The sequence below is a fragment of the Bombina bombina genome, chromosome 5 (genome assembly GCF_027579735.1).
Source record: "Bombina bombina isolate aBomBom1 chromosome 5, aBomBom1.pri, whole genome shotgun sequence".
Classification (NCBI taxonomy): Eukaryota; Metazoa; Chordata; class Amphibia; order Anura; family Bombinatoridae; genus Bombina; species Bombina bombina.
This window is the reverse complement of record NC_069503.1, coordinates 758,729,088-758,741,260: the sequence shown is the minus strand read 5'-3', so window position 1 is coordinate 758,741,260 and position 12,173 is coordinate 758,729,088. Positions and strand designations below refer to the sequence as shown.

Sequence of the window (12,173 nt, the reverse complement as noted above, 5' to 3'; positions counted from 1 at the left end):
CTTTCTTTCTTTCTTTCTTTCTTTCTTTCTTTCTTTCTTTCTTTCTTTCTTTCTTTCTTTCTTTCTTTCTTTTCATAAAATCCAGCATATAGCCATGAGCGCTTAGTTCATGCTGAAACACATGCAAATCGCCTATCATCCATTGCATCACTCACTACAGAAGTAACATCAGCACAATAACTGTGTCGGGAGCTTCATACAATGGGTTTCCATGGCTGAGCAGCTGTACACAAGCCTCACTTTAACATGCACAATGCCAAGCGTTTCCATGAGGTAGTGTACACTGCCAGTGAATGAGCAGTGGAAATGTGTTCTCTGGAGTAATAAATCACACTTGATTATCTGGCATTCTGATGGAAGAATCTCGGTGTGGTGGTTGCCAAGATAGTACTACCTACTGGAATGCACTGGGTCTTCTGTAAGTTTGAGGAGAATGGATTTGGGGAAGTCCCTTTTTTGTTCCAGCATGATTGTGCCCCTGTGAAGTCATGGTTTGGTGTGGAGAAATTTCAGTGGCCTGCACAGAGCCCTGAACTCAACCTCACTGAACACCTTTGGGATGAATTGGAACACCAATTGCAAACCAGACCTTCATATCCAATATCAGAAGTAAAAACAGATTTTATGCCTCAGTTTAGCAGAGGCTGACTGTTGCTGCTTGACATATCTTTGATAGAGTGCCATCAGCCTCATACGCCCATGAAACAGCCATTGCCCTTGTAGAGTGTGCTCTTATCACACTCAGCCTTCTCTGTATAAGCTCTGTAGAAGGTGGTTTTAGCTGGAGCTTGGCCAAGTAGAGATTTCTATGGAATGACAAAATTCGATCAGTTTTCCTAATAGTCTGTATTCTCTTCACTTAAATATGCCGACATCTGACCACATCCTGGCTTTATAAAGGTTTCCCTTGTGTTTCTCTTTTCTTTGGGCAAAAATAAGGCAACACAATGTCCTGTGAGCTGTGGAAGTTTGATACCACCTTTTGGCAGAAACGGTGGAGCCTTGCATATAACCACTTGATGAAAAGCAATATATGGTTCCTATACAGACTAGGCCTGATGTTCCAAAACTCGTTGAACAGTGCTAGCTAGAACATAAAAATTTAAACAACATTACAATCTACTTCTATTATTTATTTTGCTTCATTTTTTAGATATCCTTATTTGAAGAAAAAGCAATGCACATGGGTGAGCCAATCACATGAGACTTCTATGTGCAGCAACCAATCAGCAGATACTGAGCATATCTAGATATGCTTTTCAGCAAAGAATATCAAGAGAATAAAACAAATTAGATAATAGAAGTAAATTAGAAAGATGTTTAAAAATGTATTCTCTTCTAAATCATGAAAGAAAAAATGTGGGTATCATGGCCCTTTAAAAACTATAATGTTACATGTAATGTCCTTCAGAACTTCCAAAACTGAAGGTAAGTCCCAGGTTGTTAATATAGATCTTACTGGAGGTAGGATATGAGCCAATGCTTGAAAGAATTGATGTATCAAAGGCTGCTGTACAATTGGAAAATATAACTGAATAGGCTCTAGAGATGCTTTATGTTACAAAGCCCAGGTTGCAAAGTTGTTCCATATCTAATAATAGAAGTAGACTTCTTGCGGGCCTGAGAAAGTGACTGTATAACAGCAGTAAATATATCTAATTTCTGTAACATAATGACCTCAATAGCTATGCTGTTAGTTGTAATTGCTGTGGTTCTGGATGATGAGCAGGTCCATGGGTCAACATGTCTGATGATACTGAGATTCCAGTGATGAGCAATTGCTAATTGTGGAGTGGAAAACAGGGCCCTCAAGGCCAATGAGTTATTATGGCAATAACTGTCACCAATTTTGGCTGTATCCTTTTCAATACACTGGGAATCAGTGGAATTGGTTGGAATACCTAAAAAAGTTTAAACTTCCACAACTGTATCAGTGCCTTTGCCCTTAGAGCTTTATGTGACAGAATGCAACTGTAAAACAGAGGTACCTGATCATTGCAACTGGTTGCCATAAGGTACACCCCTGGAAGGCCCCAATTTTCCATTATGGTTTGAAAAAGCCTTGGGTTCATCTTCTACTATGTCGGGGAGAGAATAACATTTATATAAACGTTTAAAGTTGAATGCATTGCTTCATTATAATTTCATCATATAGTTTACTTTTATGCTCCTTTAACTGTACTCTAGGTTAGGATTTTTTACAAATTCTCAGAATTGTATATTTATAGGAAAATTTGAAGCAAATATTCAAACTATGCTAAAGTTCATGTAACGCGTTGACGATAATCTGAGAATTTGTCTCTGAGAGAAAGCTATCCCTTTAACAAGCATCTTTTAATTCAGTTAAATTATGACATATCCCATTATAGAACCTGAAGATGTCCTACTCACCATGCTATGCTCTATCTATAACTTAAAAAGTGTACTATTGTTTCCCAATATGAAATGGCTTAGAACAATTTTCTTTAGTGCACAGCAAACATTTTGTTATTTTTATTACACAACTGTTGCTTACTGTAACCCTTTCTTCATGTGACTGTAATGAGAGTGTATTGTAGTGCTCTAGAGAATAGACCCATGTCTCAGTGCTCTCAGTTCTGGTGTTTGTTTTATTCTTTTTTTTATTGCTAATTGCACAGATTGTGAAAAAAGGTTGCTATTGTGAAAAGGTAAAGCAAGATGACTGGAAATATTCATTAACATTCAGTTGTTTATAAGATTATTTTCACCAACTATGTACTGCTTTGTATGCCTCCAGTGGCATTGGCATCACTTATTGCTTGTTTAAAAAGTTAAAGGGACAGTAAAGTCAAAATAACATGATTCGGATATAGCATGTGATTTTTAAACGACTTTACAAATTACTTCTATTATCAAATTTGTTTTGTTCTCTTGGGATTATTTGTTGAAGGGTAAACCTAGGTGGGCTCATAGGGCTTTAGGAGCATGCATGTGTCTTTAGTAGTCTATGGCAGCAGTATTTGTAACTTTTTATAACATTTTTAAAAACAATGTTGCAAACACTACTTCCATAGACTGCTAAAGACACGTGCACTCTCCGGAAGTCCATTGAGCCCACCTAGGTTTATTCTTCAACAAATAATACTGATAAAACAAACAAATTTGATAATAAAAGTAAATTGGAAAGTTGTTTAAAATTACATGTCCTATCTAGACCATGAACGGTTTTAATTTTGACTTTACTGTCTCTTTTAATAAACACCTCTTACTTTTCTGTAAATTGTTCTTGTCCTATGCTCCCTGGAGAGCCCAAAAAGCAAATTCTGTAACCTGCAAAGGAAGCAAATCATGTGGCAGGTTTAGGCGATTTGCAGCATTTTGAGAACCCAGGTTACAGAATTTACTTTCTTTCATGTAATTAACAAGAGTCCATGAGCTAGTGACGTATGGGATATACATTCCTACCAGGAGGGGCAAAGTTTCCCAAACCTTAAAATGCCTATAAATACACCCCTCACCACACCCACAAATCAGTTTTACAAACTTTGCCTCCAAGGGAGGTGGTGAAGTAAGTTTGTGCTAGATTCTACGTTGATATGCGCTCCGCAGCAAGTTGGAGCCCGGTTTTCCTCTCAGCGTGCAGTGAATGTCAGAGGGATGTGAGGAGAGTATTGCCTATTTGAATGCAGTGATCTCCTTCTACGGGGTCTATTTCATAAGGTTCTCTGTTATCGGTCGTAGAGATTCATCTCTTACCTCCCTTTTCAGATCGACGATATACTCTTATATTTACCATTTCCTCTACTGATTCTCGTTTCAGTACTGGTTTGGCTTTCTACAAACATGTAGATGAGTGTCCTGGGGTAAGTAAGTCTTATTTTCTGTGACACTCTAAGCTATGGTTGGGCACTTTATTTATAAAGTTCTAAATATATGTATTCAAACATTTATTTGCCTTGACTCAGAATGTTCAACTTTCCTTATTTCCAGACAGTCAGTTTCATATTTGGGATTATGCATTGAATTATCATATTTTTTCTTACCTCAAAAATTTGACTTTTTTCCCTGTGGGCTGTTAGGCTCGCGGGGGCTGGAAATGCTTCATTTTATTGCGTCATTCTTGGCGCGGACTTTTTTGGCGCAAAAATTCTTTTCCGTTTCCGGCGTCATACGTGTCGCCGGAAGTTGCGTCATTTTTTGACGTTATTTTGCGTCAAAGATGTCGGCGTTCCGGATGTGGCGTCATTTTTGGCGCCAAAAGCATTTAGGCGCCAAATAATGTGGGCGTCTTTTTTGGCGCTAAAAAAATATGGGCGTCATTTTTGTCTCCACATTATTTAAGTCTCATTATTTATTGCTTCTGGTTGCTAGAAGCTTGTTCACTGGCATTTTTTTCCCATTCCTGAAACTGTCATTTAAGGAATTTGATCAATTTTGCTTTATATGTTGTTTTTTTTCTTTTACATATTGCAAGATGTTCCACGTTGCAACTGAGTCAGAAGATACTACAGGAAAATCACTGCACAGTGCTGGAGCTACCAAGCTAAGTCTGCTATAAACTTTTGGTATCTGTTTCTCCAGCTGTTATTTGTATTGCATGTCATGTCAAACTTATTAATGCAGATAAAATTTCCTTTAGTACTGTTACATTACCTGTTGCTGTTCCGTCAACATCTAATTTTCAGAGTGTTCCTGATAACATAAGAGATTTTATTTTTTTTTAAATCCATTAAGAAGGCTATGTCTGTTATTTCTCCTTCTAGTATACATAAAAGTCTTTTAAAACTTCTCTTTTTTTCAGATGAATTTTTAAATGAACATCATCATTCTGATACTGATAATGGTTCTTCTGGTTCAGAGGTTTCTGTCTCAGAGGTTGATGCTGATAAATCTTTGTATTTGTTCAAGATGGAATTTATTCGTTCTTTACTTAAAGAAGTGTTATTTGCATTAGAAATAGAGGATTCTGGTCCTCTTGATACTAAATGTAAACGTTTAAATAAGGTTTTTAAATCTCCTGTAGTTATTCCAGAAGTGTTTTATCTCCCTGATGCTATTTCTGAAGTAATTTCCAGGGAATGGAATAATTTGGGTAATTTATTTACTCCTTCTAGACGTTTAAGCAAATTATATCCTGTGCCATCTGACAGATTAGAGTTTTTTGGGACAAAAATCCCTAAGGTTATGGGGCTGTCTCTACTCCTGCTAATGTACTACTATTCCTATGGCAGATAGTACTTCATTTAAGAATCCTTTAGATAGGAATATTGAATCCTTTCTAAGAAAAGCTTACTTATGTTCAGGTAATCTTCTTAGACCTGCTATATTTTTAGCGGATGTTGCTGCAGCTTCAACTTTTTGGTTAGAAGCTTTAGCGCAACAAGTAACAGATCATAATTTTATAGCATTATTATTTTTCTATAACATGCTAATAATTTTATTGGTGATACCATCTTTTGATATCATTAGAGTTGATGTCAGCTATTTTAGCTAGAAAAGCTTTATGGATTAAACTTGGAATGCTGACATGTCTTCTAAGTCAACTTTGCTTTCCCTTTCTTTCCAGGGTAAATAATCATTTCGTTCCTTTCCTCACAACAAGGAACAAAAGCCTGATCCTTCATCCTCAGGAGCGGTATCAGTTTGGAAACTATTTCCAGTTTGGAATATATCCAAGCCTTATAGAAACCTATAGCCAGCTCCTAAGTATCTATGAAGGTGCGGCCCTTATTCCAGCTCAGCTGGTATGGGGCAGATTACGTTTTCTTCAAAGAAATTTGGATCAATTCCGTTCTTAATCTCTGGTTTCAGAAACATTGTTTCAGAAAGGTACAGAATTGGCTTCAAGTTAAGGCCTCCTGCTAAGAGATTCTTTTCTTTCCCGTGTCCCAGTTGACACAGCAAGGCTCAGCATTTCTGAAATGTGTTTCAGATCTAGAGTTGGCTGGAGTATTTATGCCAGTTCCAGTTCTGGAACAGGGGCTGGGGTTTTATTTTATCTCTTCATTGTACCAGAGAAGGTCAATTCCTTCAGACCAGTTCTGGATCTATCATTATTGAATCGTTATGTTAGGATACCAACATTCAAGATGGTTACTGTAGGACTATCCTGCCTTTTGTTTAGCAAGGGCATTATATGTCTACAATAGATTTACAGGATGTGTATCTGCATATTCCGATTCATCCAGATCACTTTTAGTGTCTGAGATTCTCTTTTTAGACAAGCATTACCAGTTTTGTGGCTCTACTGTTTGGCCTAGCCTCAGTTCCAAGAATTTTTTTTTCAAAGGTTCTCGGTGCCCTTCTTTCTGTAATCAGAGAATAGGGTTTTGGTATTTCCTTATTTGGACGATATCTTGGTACTTGCTCAGTCTTCTCATTTTCGAAGAATCTCATACGAATCGACTTGTGTTGTTTCAATCAGTTCATGGTTGGAGGATCAATTTACCAATCAGTTCATTGATTCCTCAGACAAGGGTAACCTTTTTAGGTTTCTAGATAAATTCAGTGTCTATGACTCTGTCCTTGTCAGACAAGAGAAGTTTAACATTGATATCAGCTTGTCAAAACCTTCAGTCACAATCATTCCCTTTGGTAGCCTTATGCGTGGAAATGTTGGGTCTTAGGACTGCCGCATCAGATGCGATCTCCTTTGCTCGTTTTCACATGCGACCTCTTCAGCTCTGTATGCTGAACCAATGGTGCAGGGACTACTCAAAGATATCTCAATTAATATCTTTAAACCGATTTTACGACACTCTCTGACATGGTGGACAGATCACCATCGTTTAGTTCAGGGGGCTTCTTTGTTCTTCCGACCTGGACTATAATCTCAACAGATACAAGTCTTACAGGTTGGGGAGCTGTGTGGGGGTATCTGACGGCACAAGGGGTTTGGGAATCTCAGGAGGTGAGATTTCCGATCAATATTTTGGAACTCCGTGCAATTTTCAGAGCTCTTCAGTCTTGGCCTCTTCTGAAGAGAGAGTTGTTCATTGTTTTCAGATAAGACAATGTCACAACTGTGGCATACATCAATCATCAAGGAGGGACTCACAGTCCTCTGGCTATGAAAGAAGTATCTCGAATTTTGGTTTGGGCGGAATCCAGCTCCTGTCTAATCTCTGCGGTTTATATCCCAGGTATGGACAATTGGAAAGCGGATTATCTCAGTCGCCAAACGTTGCATCCGGGCGAATGGTCTCTTCACCCAGAGGTATTTCTTCAGATTGTTCAAATGTGGGAACTTCCAGAAATAGATCTGATGGCTTCTCATCTAAACAAGAAACTTCCCAGGTATCTGTCCAGATCCCGGGATCCTCAGGCGGAGGCAGTGGATGCATTTTCACTTCCTTGGAAGTATCATCCTGCCTATATCTTTCCGCCTCTAGTTCTTCTTCCAAGAGTAATCTCCAAGATTCTGAAGGAATGCTCGTTTGTTCTGCTGGTAGCTCCGGCATGGCCTCACAGGTTTTGGTATGCGGATCTTGTCCGGATGGCCTCTTGCCAACCGTGGACTCTTCCGTTAAGACCAGACCTTTTGTCTCAAGGTCCTTTTTTCCATCAGGATCTGAAATCCTTAAATTTAAAGGTATGGAGATTGAACGCTTGATTCTTGGTCAAAGAGGTTTCTCTGACTCTGTGATTAATACTATGTTACAGGCTCGTAAATCTGTATCCAGAGAGATATATTATAGAGTCTGGAAGACTTATATTTCTTGGTGTCTTTCTCATCTTTTTTCTTGGCATTCTTTTAGAATACCGAGAATATTACAATTTTTTCAGGATGGTTTAGATAAGGGTTTGTCCGCAAGTTCCTTGAAAGGTCAAATCTCTGCTCTTTCTGTTCTTTTTCACAGAAAGATTGCTATTCTTCCTGATATTCATTGTTTTGTACAAGCTTTGGTTCGTATAAAGCCTGTCATTAAGTCAATTTCTCCTCCTTGGAGTTTGAATTTGGTTCTGGGGGCTCTTCAAGCTCCTCCATTTGAACCTATGCATTCATTGGATATTAAATTACTTTCTTGGAAAGTTTTGTTCCTTTTGGCCATCTCTTCTGCCAGAAGAGTTTCTGAATTATCTGCTCTTTCTTGTGAGTCTCCTTTTCTGATTTTTCATCAGGATAAGGCGGTGTTGCGAACTTCTTTTGAATTTTTACCTAAAGTTGTGAATTCCAACAACATTAGTAGAGAAATTGTGGTTCCTTCATTATGTCCTAATCCTAAGAATTCTAAGGAGAAATCATTGCATTCTTTGGATGTTGTTAGAGCTTTGAAATATTATGTTGAAGCTACGAAATCTTTCCGTAAGACTTCTAGTCTATTTGTTATCTTTTCCGGTTCTAGGAAAGGCCAGAAAGCTTCTGCCATTTCTTTGGCATCTTGGTTGAAATCTTTAATTCATCTTGCCTATGTTGAGTCGGGTAAAATTCCGCCTCAGAGAATTACAGCTCATTCTACTAGGTCAGTATCTACTTCCTGGGCGTTTAGGAATGAAGCTTCGGTTGACCAGATCTGCAAAGCAGCAACTTGGTCCTCTTTGCATACTTTTACTAAATTCTACCATTTTGATGTATTTTCTTCTTCTGAAGCAGTTTTTGGTAGAAAAGTTCTTCAGGCAGCGGTTTCAGTTTGAATCTTCTGCTTATGTTTTTTGTTAAACTTTATTTTGGGTGTGGATTATTTTCAGCAGGAATTGGCTGTCTTTATTTTATCCCTCCCTCTCTAGTGACTCTTGTGTGGAAAGATCCACATCTTGGGTAGTCATTATCCCATACGTCACTAGCTCATGGACTCTTGTTAATTACATGAAAGAAAACATAATTTATGTAAGAACTTACCTGATAAATTCATTTCTTTCATATTAACAAGAGTCCATGAGGCCCACCCTTTTTTGTGGTGGTTATGATTTTTTTGTATAAAGCACAATTATTCCAATTCCTTATTTTATATGCTTCGCACTTTTTTTCTTATCACCCCACTTCTTGGCTATTCGTTAAACTGATTTGTGGGTGTGGTGAGGGGTGTATTTATAGGCATTTTAAGGTTTGGGAAACTTTGCCCCTCCTGGTAGGAATGTATATCCCATACGTCACTAGCTCATGGACTCTTGTTAATATGAAAGAAATGAATTTATCAGGTAAGTTCTTACATAAATTATGTTTTTTGTCATCTCTAGGTAGGGTGAGACAAAGTACATTTCTTTTACAAGATATGCCGAGTCCACGGGTTTCATCCTTACTTGTGGGGTATTAACCTCCTGCTAATAGGAAGTGGCAAAGAGCACCACAGCAGAGCTGTTACATAGCTCCTCCCCTAACTCCTCCCCCCAGTCATTCTCTTTGCCTGTGCTAGTAATAGGAAGGGTAAAGTGATAGTGGTGATAAAATGATAGTTTTAATTTCTCCAATCCAAAGTTTTTTATTTTTAAATGGTACCGGTGAGTACTATTTTACTCAGGGAGGATATGGAAGAAGATTTCGCCCTGAAATTGATGATCTTAGCAGCAGTTACTAAGGTCAGTTATGGTTCCCACAAATCTGAAGGTAATATGAAGGAAACTCTTCAGTGTGGAGGACAGTCTCATGCAATAAGCAGCATTTGAGGTATGTGTCAGCCTAATTTTTCTGAGGAAACTTTGTATATCAGAATTGGCTGTATTTGGTTCCTTATAAGGAACAGGGTAAGCAGTAGTCCTAAATGTAAAGGGGAGTTACTGTCCTACTGGGTGTTTTTTCTTTCTTACATTATTGCAAGCATATACATTGACACTGGGACCTTTTGTTCATAAGTTTATTATGAAGAACAACAGTAAAGAGATTTCTCCTGTTAAGTGTAGTCAGTCCACGGGTCATCATTACTTATGGGATATTAACTCCTCCCCAACAGGAAGTGCAAGAGGATCACCCAAGCAGAGCTGCTATATAGCTCCTCCCCTCTACGTCACACCCAGTCATTCTCTTGCACCCAACTAATAGATAGGATGTGTGAGAGGACTGTGGTGATTTAACTTAGTTTTTTATATCTTCAATCAAAAGTTTGTTATTTTAAACGACACCGGAGTGTGTTGTTTCCTTCTCAGGCAGAATTTGAAGAAGAATCTACCTGAGTTTTTGTATATGATCTTAACGGACGTAACTAAGATCCGTTTGCTATTCTCGGCCATTCTGAGGAGTAAGGTAACTTCAGATCAGGGGACAGCGGGCAGGTTCACCTGCAAAGAGGTATGTTGCAGTATATTATTTTCTAAGGAATGGAATTGACTTTGAAAATACTGCTAATACCGATATAATGTAAGTACAGCCTTAAATGCAGTAGTAGCAACTGGTATCAGGCTGACATGTATATATGTTAACACTTAAGTATTTCTGGGGAATGGCACTTCACTGGGGAAATACTGTATGCATATATTTCTCCTGTTAAGTGTGGTCAGTCCACGGGTCATCATTACTTCTGGGATATTAACTCCTCCCCAACAGGAAGTGCAAGAGGATTCACCCAGCAGAGCTGCTATATAGCTCCTCCCCTCTACGTCACACCCAGTCATTCTCTTGCACCCAACTAATAGATAGGATGTGTGAGAGGAACAATGGAATCAGGAGGAGAGTCTCCTGCCAATAAACATTCTGGAATTGAGAGCAGTTCTCAATGCCCTTCTGGCTTGGCCCCAGTTAACAACTCGGGGGTTCATCAGGTTTCAGTCGGACAACATCACGACTGTAGCTTACATCATTACATCAACCATCAGGGAGGGACAAGAAGCTCCCTAGCAATGATGGAAGTATCAAAGATAATTCGCTGGGCAGAGTCTCACTCTTGCCACCTGTCAGCAATCCACATCCCGGGAGTGGAGAACTGGGAGGCGGATTTCCTAAAGTCGTCAGACTTTTCATCCGGGGGAGTGGGAACTTCATCCGGAGGTCTTTGCCCAAATACTTCGACGTTGGGGCAAACCAGAGATAGATCTCATGGCGTCTCAACAGAACGCCAAGCTTCCTCGTTACGGGTCCAGATCCAGGGATCCGGGAGCGGTTCTGATAGATGCTTTGACAGCACCTTGGACCTTCGGGATGGCTTATGTGTTTCCACCCTTCCCGATGCTTCCTCGATTGATTGCCAGAATCAAACAGGAGAGAGCATCAGTGATTCTAATAGCGCCTACATGTCATCCTGTCCACCTTGGTCTCTACCTCTGAAACAGGACCTTCTGATCCAGGGTCCCTTCAAACATCAAAATCTAATTTCTCTGAAGCTGACTGCTTGGAAATTGAACGCTTGATCTTATCAAAACGTGGTTTTTCTGAGTCAGTTATTGATACCTTAATACAGGCTAGGAAGCCTGTTACCAGAAAGATTTACCATAAGATATGGCGCAAATACTTATATTGGTGCGAATCCAAGAGTTACTCATGGAGTAAGGTTAGGATTCCTAGGATATTGTCTTTTCTACAAGAAGGTTTAGAAAAGGGTTTTTCCGCTAGTTCCTTAAAGGGACAGATTTCAGCTCTGTCCATTCTTTTACACAAACGTCTGTCAGAAGTTCCGGACGTTCAAGCTTTTTGTCAGGCTTTAGCTAGGATCAAGCCTGTGTTTAAAACTGTTGCTCCACCATGGAGTTTGAACTTAGTTCTTAATGTTTTACAGGGTGTTCCGTTTGAACCCCTTCATTCCATTGATATCAAGCTGTTATCTTGGAAAGTTCTGTTTTTAATGGCGATTTCCTCAGCTCGAAGAGTCTCTGAGTTATCTGCCTTACATTGTGATTCTCCTTATCTGATTTTTCATTCAGACAAGGTAGTTCTGCGTACTAAACCTGGGTTCCTACCTAAGGTGGTCACTAACAGGAATATCAATCAAGAGATTGTTGTTCCATCTTTGTGTCCTAATCCTTCTTCGAAGAAGGAACGTCTGCTACACAATCTAGATGTAGTCCGTGCCCTGAAATTTTATCTACAGGCAACTAAGGATTTTCGACAAACATCTTCCCTGTTTGTCGTTTATTCTGGTCAGAGGAGAGGTCAAAAAGCTTCGGCTACCTCTCTCTCTTTTTGGCTTCGTAGCATAATACGGTTAGCCTATGAGACTGCTGGACAGCAGCCTCCTGAAAGAATTACAGCACATTCTACTAGAGCTGTGGCTTCCACTTGGGCCTTTAAGAATGAGGCTTCTGTTGAACAGATTTGCAAGGCTGCAACTTGGTCTTCTCTTCATACT

The 12,173-nt window shown here is 39.2% G+C and overlaps 1 protein-coding gene across 2 annotated transcripts in view; it reads left to right on the top strand.

The window, feature by feature from the left end:
- ATP9B (ATPase phospholipid transporting 9B (putative)) overlaps positions 1-12,173 on the top strand; it is a 1,400,042-nt gene that overhangs the window by 214,720 nt on the left and 1,173,149 nt on the right. The window lies entirely within an intron of this gene.